Consider the following 6,920-nt stretch of genomic DNA (forward strand, 5'->3'; position numbering starts at 1 on the left):
CACAAGCATTGTGTTTTCACCAAGGTTCACTTCGAACAGTATGTATTTTCCATCGACGTATCATGGACTGAAAGTAACAAGTTCTTCATACAGAGGGAGGATGACATATAACCAAGTAGTGATAGCAGCACACGGCCTCTTGTACTTTACCCAACTTGCTTCAAGAGTCATACATGGTTTCATGCGAAACTATCCTACAAAACAAAACAAGTGAACTAACAAACAACAAAGCAAAGCAAGAGCAGAAGAAAAAGAGAAAGCAAAGCAAGTAAGCAAACAAGCAAACAGACAAACAAACAAACAAAGCAAGTAAGCAAACAAGCATGCAAGCAAACAACTCAAAAGAAAACACTACTCCTACTCCTAAGCTAATAGTGCATGGGTCATCTCATGTGAAGTGATACTTCCAATGCAGCCACTAGCACATTGGTTGACCCATGTTGGTGAAGGCAAGGTTCGTGAACAAGACAACTGTGCGAACCAGCAAACAAGAAAGATGTAACAGTGAAGACAAACACACTCCGAGCTTACAAGTGACCACAGAACAAAGATGAGTGATAGTGCATGACATGCATTCTGTGGTGCTGCCATGATGTTGTGCTACACTGTGTGTAGATGTTGAGTGTATGCATTCTCTTGACTGTGACATGCAAGCAAACGTGAGAAAGGTAGACCACTTGTGTTGTGCATGTGTGCTTGTTGTGTAAGATTCCTCCAATGCATGAGTGATGGGATCGTGTAGTTCGAGTGGAGGAAGTGAAATCTAGGTGTTTGGTTGATCTTTAGTGCAAAGCAGAGAGTGATGAGGAGCCTTGAGTGTTTCAACAATTTCTTGACCGGAAGTGAGACCAACCTCAGGACAACGAGGGCCTAACATAACCATCAACTCAGGCTAAAGTGCCTCGACATCTGGGGCATTGCGACCTCATGGACAGATATATCATCGTAGACCAGTGTCTTGGATAGATTATAAACAGTTGAATCAACATCGTGATCAGATGACGAAGTGAATAGTTCACAACCACCAAGATTAGAAAATTCAGTATCATTGTCGGTATCCTCATGATTTGATGAATCGGGCAGAGGGGTAGATGAGAAGCAAAGATGTTCACCCTCTGTGTTTTCAAGAAAGATAAATGACAGATTGAGCAGATTTTCTGAGGAATATGTGTCCTCTCCACACTGTAATGACAGACTGACATTCGATGTGTCTTGTGAATGATCGGAAGTAGAAACATCCAAAAATTGGTTTTCACAGGGGAAGCAGCAGTGGCAGAATCACAAGGGATGTCAGGATGAAGTAGATGAGGTGTGGATGGAAGGGAGTCATCCTTCACCATGGGTTCTTCTTTAGATTCCCACACACACTCATCATGAATGATGGCGCAGGTTGGCTACATAACACCAACTCCATCGAAAGCTTGATCCTCGTTGACAACATGTGAGAAGTCCGAAATGGGAGAACACAAGACAGTACAATCCAGAGGATCAACAAAACGTGAGGACGAAGGTCGAGGGAAAGAATCCACGTGACAACCAACAGGCTTGCAAGCCAAATTTGTGCAAATCTCAAGAGAAGGTGGGGTGGGAGAGTGTGACAGTTCAACAGAGGCATGTGCATGATCTCCCACATCACTCCGCAGTGGTGGAGTTGTTTGATGAGGTGAAGGCGGACAGTCGCTTGTGATAGTGACTGTGCCTGTCTATGATTGCGTAACTCCATCATCGAAGCATGCTAAGCAGGGTTCGGATATGGAAAGAAGATACTCAAATCTTCCATAAATAAATTCCCAATCAATTTCATCTTCAGGGAATCGGTATGCAAGATTACAAAAGCATGTGTAAAACTGATCAACGGATTCATCAGGTGCTTTTCATAATTTCAGAATTTCTTGATCAAGTGCTTTCCAGTTAAAGTGATTAAAAGCATGGTCTATCTCTGCAACTAGATGAGCAAGAGAATGAATAGATTTTTCCAGCAACGTGGCACACTATTGCATGGGGTGCCCTCGAAGTTTGTAGACGAACAGTGCACAACTCATGTATTCTTCAAAGAATCCATGTCTTTCGCATGAGCCTACAACACCGACCGCGTGCCTAACCAAGGCTACATAGCCTCCACCATCAAATTTTTTATGATACAAGTTATCTGAGAGCTTTTCTGAGATGATGAAATCATTTCCATAAGACATACACTCTGGAAGAGAAAATCAGTAGTTAGTCATGATATATATGTGGAGATTCAAAACAGATGCGAGGAATCAGATTGTCATTTGGCCCTCCTTCTAGCGCCAGAAATGTTGACGGTGCTGGACCCGCCAACATGTCAAGGGGATCTCCCCGGTAAGAAGTCCCAATTAGACCTCAGACCATTTGGTGTAGGAGTCCCAACAATGGGTCGTAAGGTAATGCCTTAACCGCAATGTCGCATATAGGCAAGTAAGATAACTTTTTCAGTAGCAAGGGTGTGACCGTTGCAATGAGTCAAGGAAGGTGTATGAGAGGTTATAACACAAATTGGTTGGGATGATTGCGCCCCTTGACAACCTGTATCAGTACTTAGATGGGAAGGGAATACACGAGCGAAGATGCATCACAAGCTAGAAAGCAGATCAGTCGACAATCCAAAGTGATGGTTAAACCAATAGCACATCTGCAACAAGATTCATATAATTGCATACGAAGCAGTTCATACACAAATACGTAAGTTAAATAACATACATCATTAAAGCAATCAGAGCAGTCCAACTACAATAACAACATATGCATGAAAATGTGTTGGCTCTTATTATATAAAGAAGTGTAAGTTCCAATCATACAATACATCCATGTAAACCTGCTAGCCCCAATAGTGAAACATTACAGCCACATCCGCCTGCTCCTCCAAAGAGATGAACTAGATCTGTGCAGTGAAGAAGCCAAGGCACGATACAATGTTGTCCAAGATCTTTCCAAGATAGTCTTATCAGAAGCTTGGCTGACCAAAACCCTCTATAATGAGGTATGGGGGACTATTTATAGAAAAGGGTGGGGTGACCCTTGACATTCCCCTTTGTGACCATTCAACTACCCTCATGAATATTCACCTACTCTATGACTATTACATCCAACTATTGACACTTGACTTACACTTGACATGACCTGACATTACAATGCACATGTTCCCATGTGAGACAAAATGGCTTGATCAAGAAATGAAAGACATCATTGACACTCGATCTGTTGTGATGAGACCAACTCTTTGACATGCTTGTGATGGTGAAGGTTGTGAGCTGATGCCAAGCTTGGTTGTCCATGATGGTGTGCATGCACCTCATGGTGACATCTTGTTGAAGCAAACTCTTGCCTCCGTTGCAACTGGTTCATTGGTTCAGCCCCTTCATCCAATTCGTCTGTTGTGGTGAAGTAAAACTATAAATGTGGAAACGAACGAATTCCTCTAGCTCGATAATGGGTCTAGCCACAACAGATACATTCTATGGAAGATTTCCTTAGGTTAGAATCAATAAAGAGGGCCTACCTCTTGGTCCACTTATCTTGATTGATGATGTCCTCACTTGCTCGCTCCAGCAATCTCTCTCTTCCTTCTTCAAGCTCCTGAAACAAGTAAACAACAACAAACAACAAACATGATAATAGACAAATTGCAATTCAACCTACTTAACAAGTCAAGAAACATTAAGCCATGAATATGTAATATTAAAAAACATGTAGAAAATAAATCGATAGTTGCATATATTAATATCAAAGAGAGATTACAACCATTCGTCTTGACGTTGTAGTCCTCCTCTGACAAGACCAGGTCCCACACACTTTTGCTAGAATTCCATGATGGTCTCAATCAACAATAGTTTTAAGGCTCTTCCCTTTAGACTTCATTCCAAACCAAAACACACTTCTCCCTCACACAACTAGATAGCTACAACTATTAATAGCTTGCTTGTCTACTCCAAACCAAAATAGCATCAACACTTAACCAAAAACTATGACTGCAACTAGTTTGTTCTTGGGAAGAAGGGAGGTTTATATAGGAAATATGGATGAGAGATGGATCCTCTTCTCATGGGATAAGGACTTATCCCTTGAGGTAGTTCCATCATTATAGGGGAAAGGAACCCAAACTATCATCCTCGACCCCATCCAGCCAAACCATTTACCAGACTTCCGTTACGAAACTTCTAGAGCTGGAAGCTTCGACTCTAATTTAAAAAACTTTCCATAACAAGACCAGCGCGACTGAAACACAGCTCAGTCGCTTCATTCGTCGTGAGGAGTAGTGCTAATCTCTGCAAATCAGTGCGGGGGAGACAAAGGCCATTAGCGTCGGTCTTGTAAACTGGGCAAAACAGAAGTTTCAAGGGAAATGGTGCAAAAGGGAATTTATCTTCTCATGCAGAGGGACACAATGGGAGTTTCTTCATGAAGGAAAAACATGTGGGGTTCACTGTAGAGGTCCTCCAGGATCAAGGAATGGGGAGTATAGGGACAGTGACAAAATGTTGTGTAACAGATGCCCCCTAAAGTGTGAAGGTCGAGCGAGAGTGAGGGATGAAATTATTTATAAATCAGTGCGGGGAACCGGTTTGCCGTCGAAAAACCTGCAAGCAAGTACAAATACATATACATAGACTGCATATAAAATTTTAGGGGCGAATGTTTGCCCTTTGGTGAAATTAAGGGGTTTTAAATTTTTAGTGGGTGAATATTTTGTATCATAGTACATTTTTACAAATCACCTCAAATAGCCCACATTATTTTAAGGGAGAGGGTAAAAAAGGTAAATTTAGCCCTTGGAATTAGGAGTTACAACCTTCCATTCGCCTATTTTCAAGAATAGGTTTTATTTAAGTGAATCCATTCGCCCATTTTCAAGAATAGGTTTTATTTAAGTGAATCCTATGGGCCAAACACCCAAATACCATATTTATAAAAGAGGTATGGTAAATTAATAAAAATATAAATAAATGAGAGGTATGGTAAATAAATAAAACATTTTTTATATTTACTCCATAAGTCACCTTATATACATGCAAGAGTGTAAACAAATAAAAATATAAGTGGAGGTATGGTAAATAAATAAAACGCCTTTTTATACTTACTCAAAAGGTATGGTAAATAAATAAAAATATAAATAAACTAAACGCATGGTGAATAAATAAAACCTCTTTTTATATTTAGTCCATAACCCTCGTTCTATTTATGAAGGCTCAAGAAAGAGGTTTTATTTAAGTGAATCCTATGGGCCAAATACCATATTTGTAAAAGAGGTATGGTAAATTAATAAAAATATAAATAAACCAGAGGTATGGTAAACAAATAAAACATTTTTTTATATTTACTCCATAAATCACCTTATATTTAAGGACACTCAAAAAATACATTACATTTAGGTGAAACCTATGGGCAAAATACTATGGGACAAATACCATGGACTAGATTGTTATTAATACCATGCAAAAAAACATTATTAACCCTAATATTAGTATTAATAAAAATAAAAATGGCACATGGTATTGACCCATGGTATGCACCTAGAATGTAGCCTGTTTAAATGGGGGAATTAAACCAGCATAGATCCATCTTTACTCTAGGTCTACTAACCCCCGAGAGGTATCAAATATCGTGATATGAAAACTAGCATAGAGTGAAAAAATATTTGATCCGATCAAGAGTAAAAATGGATGTTGTAATTTAATGTATGTTAAACATTTTAGCTTGGTTAAAATACAAAATAAAATAAAAATCAACTATTAATTTTATTAATTTTTATAAATTACTAATAGTAATTTTTAAGCTCCAGGTTTATGATAACCCATGGTATTGACCCATGGTAATACCATGGTATTCTTGTGAGCATAGACTATTTAAAGGGGAAATTCTATCATCTTAGATCCATCTTAATTCTGGGTCTACCAAGTGCTTAGAGGGATAAATAGATTTCATCCCCCTAAGAGTGGTAGATGTGGAGTTAAGATGGATATAGGTTGGTTTTTATGATAATGAAGATATTAAATAGACTTAGGAAATTATATTGTAAAAACATCTTAAGGTGAATGGTTAAAGCATAGACATTGGACAAGTATATTTGTACACTTCTGTTTTAAACTGAAAAAAATCCAGGGCTAAAAGGAATGGATTGATTGCACTAGTCATCCTTCTATAACTTTCCAACATATGTTGGAGTTAACAGATTGTAATTTGGGTAATTTTTCTAATTCCAAACAGGAACATACTTGTGTATTGGCAGGGTGGTTACGAGGTCCCTAGAAGTGATGAATTTGAATTTTTCTTGGTTTTATATATAGTATTAGGTTTTTTCTCATGCTTTCTGTGAATGGCACGTGTGAATTTTATCCTACACCCACTAGGTTATCGACATGTAATTTCGGTAATTTTGATTTCAAAAGATATTTTAAAGAAATGCAATGATTTCATTTGTGTATTCAATAAACACAAGATTTTATAATTGAGTAAAATATTCGCCATGCCTGGTGAGAGATTCGCCAAAAAATTATATATACATATCATATTATTGATAAAATCGTCTTCCATTTTTCCTATATACCATGGAGATTCGCCCATTTATTATACATGTAAATTTAGGGGGGGGTTCTTAAAATTTTCCCTGATAGACTGATATCTTTGTCAAATGATACATGAATCATGGCATGGACGCATCCATCTAGAAAATGATCACGTAAATGGATCCAAGTATGGGTGCAACCATCCATCAAAGAGGATCATAATGAAACCAAGGTATGGTCGCAGCCATCCAATAATGAGAAGGATCACATATGATAACTCATGGTCTAGTCGCAGCCATCCATCTGAAAGAGACATGCATATCATCATAACCATGTCACACCACTTCACAACCTGGACTTTTGTGATCTGAGTCCAGGGCCTTGCACTCCAACCTG

This window comes from Pinus tabuliformis, chromosome 3_2, assembly GCF_031772625.1.
Source record: "Pinus tabuliformis cultivar Carrire ecotype Pingquan chromosome 3_2, CPIR1, whole genome shotgun sequence".
NCBI classification, from domain to species: domain Eukaryota; kingdom Viridiplantae; phylum Streptophyta; class Pinopsida; order Pinales; family Pinaceae; genus Pinus; species Pinus tabuliformis.